Consider the following 14,420-nt stretch of genomic DNA (forward strand, 5'->3'; position numbering starts at 1 on the left):
CTGTCCGCAAGAATGACCCAAACCTCCCTGTCGCTTGCCATTTTAACACTCCACCCTGCTCTCTTGCCCACATGTCTGTCCTTGGCTTGCTGCTGTTCCAGTGAAGCTCAACGCAAACTGGAGGAACAACACCTCATCTTCCGACTAGGCACTTTACAGCCTTCTGGACTGAATATTGAATTCAACAACTTTAGATCTTGAACTGCCTCCTCCATTCCCACCCCCTTTCTGTTTCTTCCCCCTTCCTTTTTTTCCAATAATTTATATAGATTTTTCTTTTCCCACCTATTTCCATTATTTTTAAATCTTTTATGCCCCCCACCCCCACTAGAGCTGTACCTTGAGTGCCCTACCATCCATTCTTAATTAGCACATTCGTTTAGATAATATCACCAACTTCAACACCTCTGTGTTCTTTTGTCTGTGACATCTTTTGATTATCTACTATCACTGCTTGCTTGTCCCTACAACACCCCCCCGCCACTTCTCTCCCCCCACCTAAACCCGCCCCCCCCACCAAGCTTATATTTCACCCCTCTCCCTGGATTCACCCAGTTCTGCTGAAGGGTCATGAGGACTCGAAACATCAACTCTTTTCTTCTCCGCCGATGCTGCCAGACCTGCTGAGTTTTTCCAGGAAATTCTGTTTTTGTTTTGGATTTCCAGCATCTGCAGTTTTTTGTTTTTATCACCAGGAACCCAGCCGTTTGACACACCCCCACCACCCCAATCGACCTTCCTTAACCACCACCCCCCCAACACACACACCAGCTCCACCCACACACACACAAACAGGCCATCTCCCCACCCCACACTCTCACACACACACACACACACACACACGCACACAGACACACTATCCCCTCCAGACACACCATCTCCCCCCAGACACACACCACACCCCTCCCCCACACATACACACCATCCCCCCCCCAGACACACACCACCCCCTCCCCCCCACACACACACACACACACACACACATACACACACCACACCACCACACACACAAGACCTCCCCCACACACACACCAACCCCCACACACACACCAAACCCCCCACACACACACCAAACCCCCCACACACACACCACCCCCCAGACACACACACCATCTCCCACCCTCCACACACACACACACACTAGCCCCCCCAACACACACACCATCTCCCCCCACCAACACACACACACACACCATCCCCCCCAGACACACACCATCTCCCCCGCCACACACATACACACCATCCCCCCCCACACACACACCATCCCCCCCCACACACACACCATCACCCCCACACACACCCACCATCCCTACCAACACACAACATTCCCCCCCAACACACACACACACCATCCGCTCCCCCATACACACACACCATCCCCCCCATACACACACACCATCCCCCCCTAGACACACACCATCCCCCCCTAGACACACACCATCCCCCCAACACATACCATCCCCCCGACACACACCACCCCCCCCACACACCATCCCCCCAACACACACGCCAACCCCCCCCACTCACACACCATCCTCCCCACTCACACACCACACCCCCCCCACACACCATCTCCCTCCCCCACACACACCATCCCCCCCATACACACCACCCCCCCCTCGACACACACACACATCACTCCCCCCACACACACACCACCACACATACACACATACCATTCTTCCCCCACACACACGCACACCATCCCCCCCACACACACACCATCTCCCCCGACACACACAATCCCCCCCCACAGACACACATCACCCCCCCAACACACACACACCATCTCCGCCCACACACATAATCCCTCCTCCACACACACAATCCCCCCCACACACACACACCATCCCCCCCTACACACACCATCCCCCACACACACACCATCCCCCCCCACAGACACACATCACAGCCCCCACGCACGCACACCATCCTCCCCCCCAAACACACACACCATCCTCCCCTACACACACACACCATCCTCCCCCCACACACATACACCATCATCCACCCCCACACACACACACACACTATCCCCCCCACACACACACACACACACCATCCACACTTCACACCTTCCCCCCCTACACACACACCCACACACCATCCACCCCCACACACCTTCCCCCCCACACACACCATCCCCCCACACACACACACCACCCCCCCACATATACACACACACACACACACACACACCTCCACACACATACCATCCTCCCCCCCACACACACACACACACACACCACCCCTCCCACACACACACACCATCCCCCCTACACACACACACACACACACACACCAATCCCCCCCACACACACACACACCATCCCCCCCACACCACACCAACACCCCCACACACCTTTTGCCCCCCTCCCACACCCACACCTTCCCCCCTCACCTTCCCCCCCCCCTCTCCCCACACACACACACACACACCATCTCTCCACCCTCCCATATGCATATACACAGAGACACACATACACATCCTGCATATATTAGATAGTATGGAGTTCAGTGGAAATGAGCTTCTGTTTGTAGACAGCAACAGCAAAATACTTGAACCGAATGTTGATGCAGCATCACGGAGTATCTATTCGTGGACTGTTTGGCAAGCAATAATCAGATACTTTTAAAACCAAATAGGTTTAGAGAAGTTGACAGCTGTTGGGCAGCTGGTTAGTCAGGAGTTCTTTAAGCTGTTAAGTCAGCAATCTGAGCTGTGAGGCCTGAAATGTAATATTAAAACGATCCAATATGGGGCCATTTGGCATCACCCATTGATGAATTAATTGCAACATTGCAATTTTCTCTGCTTCTGGCCAAAATCTGTTGTTTGCTTTAGGAGCAAAATGATGGCTGTTACCACTTGTTCAGGTGTAACGAGTTTTGATGTGTCTGTCTTTGTAGTCTTCCTGACTGGGGTTGTCACTTCATGTTATTCATCTAGTTTGGTAATTACAAACTACAACAAATTATAACATGTATAATGTTATAATATAACAAATTATAATCCTAATTATGATGTGGGCTTACAATGAGGTTTGACATTACACAGGGATGAAAGTGGAATTCTTTTGTTCTTGTAATCTCCATTGGTAGCTTCCAGACCAGTTACCGATCTTGAATCATGTGAACTGTAGCAGCTAATTTCTAAGCCCAATTTAAAATAACAAAAAAAAATGAAGTTTGGATACACACAGTTTGATTTCTTTTCATGATTTATTGACATCACGTGAAATATCTGAAGTAAGCTATTATCTGTGGGCCTGTAGTAATTGCTGGCCACAACATGTAGACTGGACTCATGAAGTATGACTGACTGTTGGTGCCTGAATGCCCACAAACCCTGAGTGTAATTTGAAGAGCCGCCTCAGACAGGCGCAATCGGCAGAAACTCACCACTCTCATTATTCCTATCTGGGGCCGCGGTCGTTTCTGTGGCTGGTATCAGCTTCCTGGGTGATGTTTAATAAACCAGCGTTAAAAATCACAAAAGTTCAATTTACGCTTGACGTAACTTACATTTAAACTTCCTGATATGGTCAATTTGAACTGGATTATGCTAAAAAAAACGCAAATGAGTGTAAACACTCGGCAGCAACTGATGTGTTTCTGGTTGCATGTTTATAAATGAGTTTTACTCAGAACAACCATTTAAAAAATGTTTGTGACCAACTGAAGCAGTTTCATTCACGGGTGGTACATTGTGATCTGATTGGTTTCATGATCAATGCAGTGTGTAAACATCGACAGGATAATTTCTTCACTCATTTTATAACATTTGTGTTGCAATCAACGGTGGGTGGGGTTTGTACAGGGAGCCCAGAGCCTGAGGAATTATTTGTGCGGCCCTGACAATAACTTTAATCCACGTTCATGGAATAATCCATCTGGATTTGGACTTGAACCCACAACCTTGCTCTCTGAGTCAGAGGGTTGTGAGTTCAAGTCCCACTCCAGGACCAATCATGGCTGACAGTCCAGTGCAGGACTGAGGGGTGGAAGAGATTACAGAGATAGGGAGGGGAGAGGCCATGGAGGGATTTGAAAACAAGCTCAAAAAACCTCACTAAATCTAACACTGAGCTTTCCTGGGAAGAGTGGGTTATTCCTCGAGTTTTATTCCTGACAGACAGTTAGAATTGTGCCTAAACAATAGAACTTTCATGAGTGAATGAAAGCAGAATGGTTAATCAGCAGTACTGATTGGAGATAATCCCTTAAAATATCCATTCCAGCTGACACCAGGGACTTTACCACCTTTCACAGCTTCAGGAACCCAGACACAAAGACAACACTGACACCTGCAGTTCTAACTTGTTACCACTTTAAATCAAATCAAACTTTCAGGCTGCCAGTTTGCAGGGGGAAAAGCATTCTGTAACAGCCTTGGGATTTAACCCCTTAGAAACTGAACCTAATAAAGCAGAAATATTATATTATCAGCCGTGACTTAGCACTCTCGCCTCTGAGTCAGAAGGTTGTGAGTTGAAGTCTCACTCCAGAGATTTGAGCACTGAGGCTGACACCCCTGCGCAGTACTAAAGGAGTGTTGCACTGTCTCTCACATGAGTTAACCAAGGCCCAGTCTGCCCTCTCAAGTGAAAGGAAAAGATTGCATGACAACATGTCATGGAACAGCAGGGGAGCTATCACTGGTGTTCTGGTCTATGGATGCTACAATCAATTTCACCAGAACAGATTGTCTGGTCATTACCAATTTGCTGTTTGTGGAAATTTACTGTGCAAAAATTGGCTTCAACATTTGCTACCATACAATGGTGACTATTCTTCATGAAGTACTTCACTGGCAGTAAAAGTGCTTTTGGACATCCTGAGTCTGTAGAAGTTGATATATAAATGCAAGTCTTTGTTTCTTTCTTCGGGAAACATTATGCTGTAAACTGGAAATTATAAACCTATTGATGGAGAAAGTTTACCAGCCCACAGTGACATTGACCAATCTATTGTACACAGGACTCTGACTGTAGGCTCCAGAGTGTTTCAATGAATAGGAACACACCATGCTGAGTATTTTGTGTTAAGATAAATGAATTTATTGTGAGTTATAAATCCATACAGAGGAATGATAAAACAGCAGACAATCAGCATCACGATGGGTGGCATTTTACAACTCCGTGGTGCTTGGGCAAGACCATAAAATCCGGCAAGCCATTTAAAAGTCCATTTCCTTCGGCAGGACTATAATATCCCACCGCCATAAAATTCTGTCTGTTATGAATCTTAGAAGAGTGTAATGTGAACATATCACACCATTATTACATTGAGGTATGATGGGCTGAGGGTACTCAGGTCTGTAGAGACTCACTCCCACTCCCTCACCATACTCAGGATAGTAGTCCTCCCAGACAGGAGAGTACAAACATTCCCCACGGTATTAGTCAAACACCCGTCACCAAAAGCGGATCTGTCTATAATTCACATCACCAACTAAAGCAGGTTCTGATTCTACCCTATACCCATTCCTGAGAGCTGGCTCACTTTACAAACACAGACACTCACATCGGGAAACTCTCTCCGAGTACTACAGCCAGAGGTTTCTTTAAAATCCCTGTGCTTTAGTCTGGCTCCCAATTCCGATGGTCAGAAATGACACCGAACTTTACTGACACAGATGGAGCTCGTTTCCATCATACAAACCCACCAATGGTTAGAGAGATCCAGTGGTCACCGGGGTCCATGGACCAATCAGTTTCCACTCCTGGAAGACGCTCTTCCCCCAGTGTGTTGGACAGCGCTTTCTAATTCCCAACTCTCTGCCTTTTTGGACCTCCATTCACCACAATGCTCCTGTAGCTGTCAATCTGCTTTAACCACTATCTCATATCCACCTTCTACACCCATGCTCCCAAAATTTACCTTTAATCTCTTCCTTCCTGGTCAATCTCCCTGTTTTTCAAGTCTAAGGGGTGAAGATTTGAGTGGATCCGGTACACAATTGGTTTAGCCATTCATCACTAGATCTGACTGGACCACATCAAGCACTAGTGGTCCTGCTTTCCTCTGCCAAAACTGCTCATTACTCCAGGACCATCCTGAAGAGAAAAGATAACCCACAACTTCTCCTCCCCAAAACCAACTGTGGCCTTGTGGAAGTTATGTTCCAGCTGTACAGAGCTCTGAACAGGATAAAAACAAAATACAGCGGATGCTGGAAATCTGAAGTAAAAACAGAAAATGCATATGGACTCAAAACGTTAACACTTTCTTTCTCCACAGATGCTGCCAGACCTGCTGAGTTTTTCAAGGTATTTCTGTTTAGACATTTGGCCTGCACACTCACTGTTCAAAATAGAGGTAAATGAAGTGAATGATTCTGCTCCTCCAAACAAAGGCTGTTTCTCCCCTGTATTTGCTTCTGAAAGGCTCACTGGTGAAGTGGGAGAGAAACAGTCTGTGATTGGGGGAGCAGCGAACAGGTTTCATGTAGCCTGAAGCCTGAACACCAATGGTGGCAATGAATCTGCTGTGGAAGAGAGGCTTTCCAGGGAGGAAGAGCGATTGCCTGCCGTGCGGTGAAGAAGTGGAGAGAGAAAGAAGTTTTCTGGCTGCTGGGGTTGGGGGGAAGACAAGACCCCTAAAGCAGTCAAGATGGCGGAGGGTCTGTTGCAGCAACAACGGGACCCAGGGCAGCTGGAGTGTTGGACAGGATGGGGAGAGAGCCTACAGCTGTCCCAAAGCTCTCCCCAGCGTTTTACTCTCCAAAGCACCTGGGCTGGCAGGTATGTATTTGTGTGTAAGAGACAGAGAGAGAGTGAGTATGTGCGAGAGTAGGTGTGTGTGAGAGAGGGTGACTGTGTGTGTCTGAGACTGTGTGTCTGAGAGACTGTGTGTGTGTGTGTGTGTGTGTGTATATGAATGAAAGAGAGACTGTCTGTAAAAGGCTGTGTGTTTGTGTGTGTCTGAGAGACTGTGTGTGTCTGAGAGACTGTGTCTGAGAGATTGTGTGTGTCTGAGAGACTGTGTGTGTGTATGTATGGCTGTCTGTCTGTGAGAGACTGTGTGTGCATGTGTGAGTGTGCGTGTGTATCAATGAGAGAGTGTATGTGTGTATGTATGTGTGGCTCACTTCTAGTCTAAAGATTCTCACACCCTCACCCCGATACATCAACACACCCACTCACACAGTGGGTGTAAGGGTGAGTGAGTAAGCACCCTGAGAAAGCAAGTGAACTGCAGCCATACCCTCAAACTCTCACTCGATAGGTCATCTTTAATTTTTTAAATTATCGTTTATTGCTTTGACATTGTTTTAGTTTTTTATTCAGCAGGTTGTTTCTTTTCTTCATATCACAACTTTTTTTTGAAACTCACTTTTATTGTTTGCCAAACCTCATCTTTCTGAAACTTGCTCAATGGCTCTTGAGTGAGAAAACAGTTGGATAACCCTGGTTTAGACCCTATCTGGAGAACTGTGTTCAGTTCTGGGCACCGCACCTCAGGAAGGATATATTGGCCTTGGAGGGAGAGCAGCATAGATTCTCCAGAATGTTCCTGGGGCTAATAGGGTTAAATTATAAAGACAGGTTGCACAGACTGAGCTTGTATTCCCTTGAATGTAGAAAATTAAGCAGTTATCTAATTGAGGTGTTTAAGATGACTAAACGAGTTGATAGAGTAGTTAGAGAGAAACTATTCCTCTGGTGGGAGAGTCCAGAACAAGGGAGCAATGCATTAAAATTCAAGCCAGGCTGTTCAGGGGTGATGTTAGCAAACACATCTTCATAAAAAGGGGACTGGAAATCTGGAACTCTCTCCCCACAAAAATCTGTTGAGGCTGGAGGTAAATTTAAAATTTAAAAATTGATTGATAGGTTTATTGTTAGGCAGGGGGATTGAGGGTTACAGAGCCAAGGCAATTAAGATACGAATCAGTCATTATCTAGTTGAATGACACAATTAACATGAAAGATTACTCCAGTTCCTTTGTTCCTTAAATTCCTCTCCATTGCCCTCTCCACTCTCATCTCCAGCAACAATTGGTCAGTGTCATCCTCTTCAACCTCCAATTGAGCTTCTGACCCCATAACCCTCTCCACCACAAAGATCGCCTAATTCCCCCTCTGTAACATCGCCCATTTCCAACACACCCACCCCTACATTAGTGCATCTGCTGTTGAAATCCTCATCCATGCTGTTGTTGCTTCTAGACTAGATTCGGCCATTCCAATGCTCTCCTGTCCAGCTTCCCATCTTCCACCTTCCAGAAACTTCAGGTCAGCTAAAACTCTGCGGTCTCTATCCTAACTCACATACCTATCACCTCTGTGCTTGCTGACCTAGTTCCCAGTCCCCCAGTGTCTCCAATTTAAAATTCTCATGCTCCAGTACAAATTGCTTCATGGCTTTTCCCCCTCCCTGTCTCTGTCACCTTGAACCCCATCTCCCTCCGAGATCTCTGAGCTCTTCCAATTCTGGCCTTTAGTACATCCGCCCCACTTCCTTCACTTCACCATTGACAACTGTGTCTTCAGCCATCCAGGCTCCCTGCTCATGAATTCCCTCCTTAAACCTCTCTGCATCTTTATGCCTATCTTTCCCATTTCACACCCTCCTTAAATCCCATCTCTTTGACCAAACTTTTAGTCATCCGCTCCTCCTCATCAGCTGTCTGTCAATTCAAGGATCTTGTCTATTCAGAGTTGTGAGTTTCTGCCATGGGTGTCATGTGACCGACCTGGCTGATTCTTAATCCACAGATCTTTAGGCCCATGGGACAGGACTTCCCACAGGGATAGTGGGATCCAGAATGCAGGATTTGCTTACGCTTTGGAAATGTTTTCCTTGTCCTCCACTGGAATGTTGTCCGTTTGAAAGTTGAGAAAGTAGGAGCTGGCGGGGTTGACTATTTTTTGGCTATCCAGACAGTGTCCAGTCCATCGCAGTTGATTTTGCAGGAGTTTTGCCTGAATGCTTGTGAATATGACTTCAAGAAGGGCCCTGGCATGTGTTCGATGGTCATCCCATTGAATCCGGAGCATTTGAAGGAGGCATTGCTGAGGGAATTTCTCTAGCTTCCTTATGTGCTGCTGATACACAGTTCAGATCTCACTGCAGTATAGGAGACTGGTGATGATAACTTCTCTTTGTGCTGGGGCTTTTGTTGACTCTCAGAGTTTTTTTTATTCTTTCATGGGAATAGCCACTGTTAGGTAGATTGTAAATAGAATGGGGGCTATCACACAGCTTTGCTTGACACCAGTCTGGATTTTGAAGGCTTCTGTTTCAGATCTCCCACTCAAGACAGTTGCAGTCATATCATCATGAAGCAATTGCAGGATTGTGATGAAGTTTCTTGGACATCCAAATCGTTGGAGCACAATCCACAGAGCTTCACGATTTACTGAGTCAAATGCTTTGGTCACGTTGATGAGTGTCATGAAGAGCTCCTGGTGCTGTTCTCGACATTTTTCTTGTTTTTGTCCGGAAAACAAAGCCAATTTTGGAGGTTCCTCTAGAAGATCTAAAGCCAAGTCAAAGTTCTAAATGATGCCTGTATTACTCGATCCATGTAGGGGACATCCATGCCTCCTGGACAGGTCATCCACTTGTTTGATTGATGATGACCATCCACCCAGTACCAAGACATCACAAGGCCCAAAGATTGAACAGGAAGATCAATGTCTCAGCCCTAAAACAGCCTACCAAAGAGAGAAATTCCAGGTGCCACTCACACTCCTGGAAAATTGTCACAATTCCAACTCAATTCACAAACAGTGGGATTAAAGAAAGCCAGCTGTACTAATTTCCTGTGCCCAGGCCATTGGATTTGAGCATTTTTGTCATCAATGAAAATAACGCTCAACCATGTGACCTTGTGGAACAAAAACGATCAGCTTTCATTGTCAGGTAGAACAACTCAAGGTGACAAGTCATGAAGGCAGCATTTCAACAGCTCAAGGCTGATGCCCAAAAGAAAATCCAGACAACGTAGTGGGAAGGGAAAACCCGAAAGATCCAACAACAGGCTGATCATCGTGACATGGTGAAGACTCTTCGGCTCGGTGAGCAGTGTCGGGGCCCGCTCGCCGAGGTGTAAAATGATGCGGGATGATGTCGGGCATGTGTGCCGACGTCATCACGCGCCATTTAGATTTTCAGTTCGGCAGGCATGCAGCCGACTCAGCTGCTCACCCGCCGAACTGTCAAAGGCCAATTAAGGCCATTTAACTAACAATTAAAATAATTAACGGAGCTGCTCATTCAACCTTAAGGTTGGGGGGGCAGGTGAAGAGCCCAGGCGGCCTTCGCATTTTTCATGGAACCTCATCCACGGGCAGGATGAGGTTTCATGAATGATTTAAAATTTTCTCAAACATTTTTATTGAAACGCACATGTCCCAGCTCATATGACAGTTTTAGGGCTGAGACATTGATCTTCCTGTTCAAACTTTGGGCCTAGTGATGTCTTGGTGCTGGGTGGATGGTCATCACCAATCAAACAAGTGGATGACCTGTCATAAAATTTTTTTCAATGTTTTATTGAACTGTTAAAACTTGAAACTAATCTCCCTAAGGCACCTCTGTGCCTCAGGGAGATTTCTGTGCTCTTTCGCACACATGCGTGAAAGAGTGCAGGCCCCAACTCAGGGAACCACCGGCCCCCCCTTGCCCGCCCAGGACGCGCCCAGCGCTTCCCGGTGCGTGTCACGCTGGGCGGGTGTAAAATGGCAGCGCGGACCCAATCAAGGGCGCTGATCGGATCCGCGCATGCCTGCCCCCGCACAATCCCCCGACAGGGTGAAAATTCTACCCATGGTTTTTTGAAGCTATCCATAATGCCGGAAATAACATTTTGAACAACTCCTTAACTATGAATCCACAGTGACAGCTGATATCCTCCAGTCTATCCCCCTCTGCCTGTGGTAGAATCCATGGATGAGTCCCCATCGATGGGAGAGCTGCAACAAACAATCAAACAGATGAAAAACAGCAAAGCCTGTGGCCCTGATGGTATTCCAGCTGAGGTCTTCAAAGCTGGTGGACTTCTGCTCACATCAAAACTCCACATACACTATGGATTTGAAAGGAAAAATAATTCTCCCCCACCATGCATTCCTGACAACAGGAATGTGACAATTGTAACTCTCTTCCAGAAGGGAGATAAATCACACTGTGGAAACTATTGAGGTATTTCCCTCTTGTTCAGAGCAGGGAAAATCCTGACACACATTCTCCTGAATCACTTACTTCCTGTAGCTGAGGAAATGCTCCCAGAGATACAGACACATCTGTGCATAATCAGAATTCTCTATACATATTGATGTCTTCCTTTGGTGATGTTTGGTGATCTGGTCAAAGGTTAAATTGGCCTTCTTGAAACAATTGAATTGATGGTGGGAGGTTTGAAACGGACGCTGCTGAGACAGAGAGTGCTTTGGAACGACAGCTCCCCTGTGTGAACACTGGAGGGTAAACAACACAGACAACTCTCAGTGTAACGGAAGCAGGTGACCCGGCTCCAAGTCCGTATGGAGGCGTCAGTGTATGGCGAGAGAGGAGGAGAACTGGGTAAAACAATTCTGATACACGTCACATGGAAGAGTTTGTTACCCATGTGGGTTCACTGATGTCCAAGGGGGTCCAACAACTGTGAAGATTTTATTATGGAACTCAAAAACAACAGGATTTTTCCCATGTGCATACTCTGACGGACCAGGAAATATGCTGTCTGTGTGAAAGCCTTGTCACACACCTCACACCTGAATAGTTTCTCATGAGTGTGGATCCACTGGTGCTTCAGAAGTGGGTGAAAGACTTGTCACAAACATCACACCTGAAGAGTTTCTCCCCTCTGTGATGGTGCTCAGGAGGGTAGAAGATGTCACAAACCTCACACTTGAAGGGTTACTCCCCTGTGTGGATCCTCTGATGGAGCAGGAGTTTAGATGAGCGCGAGAATGATTTGTCACACACCTCACACCGGAATGGCTTTTCCCCTGTGTGAATGTATTGGTGTACACGGAGGTTCGATGAGTTTGAGAATGTTTTGTCACAGAACTTACATTTGAATGGCTTCTCTCCTGTGTGAATACGTTGGTGCACGCGGAGATCTGATGACCCCGAGAATGATTTTTCACACACCTCACACGTAAACGGTTTCTCCCCAGTGTGAATCCTCTGATGAAGCATGAGGTGTGAAGACCTCGAGAATGATTTGTCGCATACCTCACATGTGAATGGTTTCTCCCCTGTGTGAATGCGTTGGTGCATGTGGAGGGTCGATGACTTCATGAATGCTTTGTTGCACACCTTGCACTTGAATCGTTTCACCCCTGAGTGAATGCGCTGGTGTGCACGGAGGGTCGATGACTGCATGAAGGATTTGTCGCACACCTCGCAGGTGAATGGTTTCTCCCCTGTGTGAATGAGTTGGTGTTCGCGGAGAGCTCGTGACCTCGAGAATGATTTGTCACACACTTCACACTTGAACGGTTTCTCCCCTGTGTGAATGCGCTGGTGTGCGCGGAGGGACCATGCGTCAGAGAATGATTTGTCACACATCTGGCACCTGTATGGTTTCTGCCCTGTGTGAATGTGTTGATGCTTGCGGAGGGCCGATGACCACAAGAATGATTTGTCGCACACCTCGCATGTGAATGGTTTCTCCCCTGTGTGAATGCGTCGATGTACGTGGAGGGATGATGAGTCCGAGAATGATTTGTCACACACCTCGCACGTGAATGGTTTCTCCCCTGTGTGAAGGCGTTTGTGTTTGCGGAGGGCTGATGACCACAAGAAGGATTTGTCACACACCTCGCACTTGAATGGCTTCTCTCCGGCATGGATGCATCGGTGTCTGCGGAGGTCCAGTGACACCGTGAATGATTTGGCACACACCTCACATGTGAACGGTTTCTCTCCTGTGTGAATGCGTTGGTGTGCACGGAGGGCCGATGACCACAGGAATGATTTATCACACACCTCGCAAGTGAATGGTTTCTCCCCGGTGTGAATGCGTTGGTGTACACAGAGGGCCGAGGGCCACAAGAATGATTTGTTGCACACCTCGCACATGAACGGCTTTTCCCCAGTGTGAACACGCCAATGTTTCAACAGGGCTGACGACTGTGCAAAGCCCTTGTCACAAACCTCACACTTGAACGGCTTCTCCCCAGTGTGAATGCGTTGGTGCCGGCGGAGGTCCGATGACCGCGAGAATGACTTGTCACACACTGCACATGTGAATGGTTTCTCCCCGGTGTGAGTGCGTTGGTGTCTGCGGAGAGTTGTTAACTGCGAGAATGATTTCTCACACACCTCGCATGTGAATGGTTTCTCCCCTGTGTGAATGCGTTGATGTACGCAGAGGGCTGATGACCACAAGAATGATTTGTTGCACACCTCGCACGTGAATGGTTTCTCCCCTGTGTGAATGCGCTTGTGTTCACGGAGGTATGATGAGTCCGAGAATGATTTGTTGCACACATCGCACGTGAATGGCTTTTCCCCAGTGTGAACGCGCCAGTGTTTCAGCAGGGCCGATGATTCAGAAAAGCCCTTGTTACACACCTCACACTTGAACGGCTTCTCCTCGTTGTGGATGCGACGGTGATTCATGAGCATCGATGACTGTGTGAAGGCTTGATTGCACACCTCACACTTCAATGATTTCTCTTCCATGTAGCAGTCCATGCGTTAGAGGTGGGACAACAGATGCACCTTGCGTGTCCGGGGATCTTATGAGCCCATGGAATCCTTCTCAAACAACTCACAGTTGAACAGCCTCTCACCTGTAGGAATGAGTCAGTGGTTCATGAGGCTCGATGAATGACTGAAGCTCTAACCACACTTGGAGCCCACTCACACTTCTTCCCAGCCTCACTCTGACCGATCGCCCACAGCCAAACCTTCAGAAAGGTTGGTTCTGATGGAAGGTTCCACACCACTGACCAGTTTCAGATCTGATGATATGTCAAAGCTCCCCTAACCCGACCGATTTCCAGATGATGGTTTCACTGCCCAACCTTCTCTGTGTTGAGCAATGCTGTGAAGGGACTGGATGTCTTCCCACAGTTGTGCAGTTGTTCCTCGGGTGATGGTCAGGATCTATCCACGATGTCTATCCTCTCTGTATTCTCTGGTGTAGTACGGTACAATCCTTCTGTAAAACAGGAAAAGGAAACATGATTTTCTCCAACTCCCTCTCCTCCTTTGCTGAAGAGGCTTACTCCTCAGTTAGAGGCTGTTCCACAGTGAGTGTGAGTCTGCTATTCCTCTGTATGGCAGATCAGATACAATTTTTTCCCCCTCACTTGACTGTCACCCACCCTCTGTTTCCAGCAGGGACACCGACAGTGACCAGGAGCAGACAATGTGGCTACTTTCTTTCCTCCACCCAGCCCCCATCTTCCCAGGCACCGTGAGGACAATGGAAAAGACAGTCGGGTGGAGTG

General features: G+C 47.5%; 1 pseudogene; it reads right to left on the minus strand.

Annotated features, from left to right (window-relative positions):
• LOC121291247 overlaps positions 1-14,420 on the minus strand; it is a 38,243-nt pseudogene that overhangs the window by 6,688 nt on the left and 17,135 nt on the right.

This window comes from Carcharodon carcharias, chromosome 19 (assembly GCF_017639515.1).
Source record: "Carcharodon carcharias isolate sCarCar2 chromosome 19, sCarCar2.pri, whole genome shotgun sequence".
Lineage (NCBI taxonomy): Eukaryota > Metazoa > Chordata > Chondrichthyes > Lamniformes > Lamnidae > Carcharodon > Carcharodon carcharias.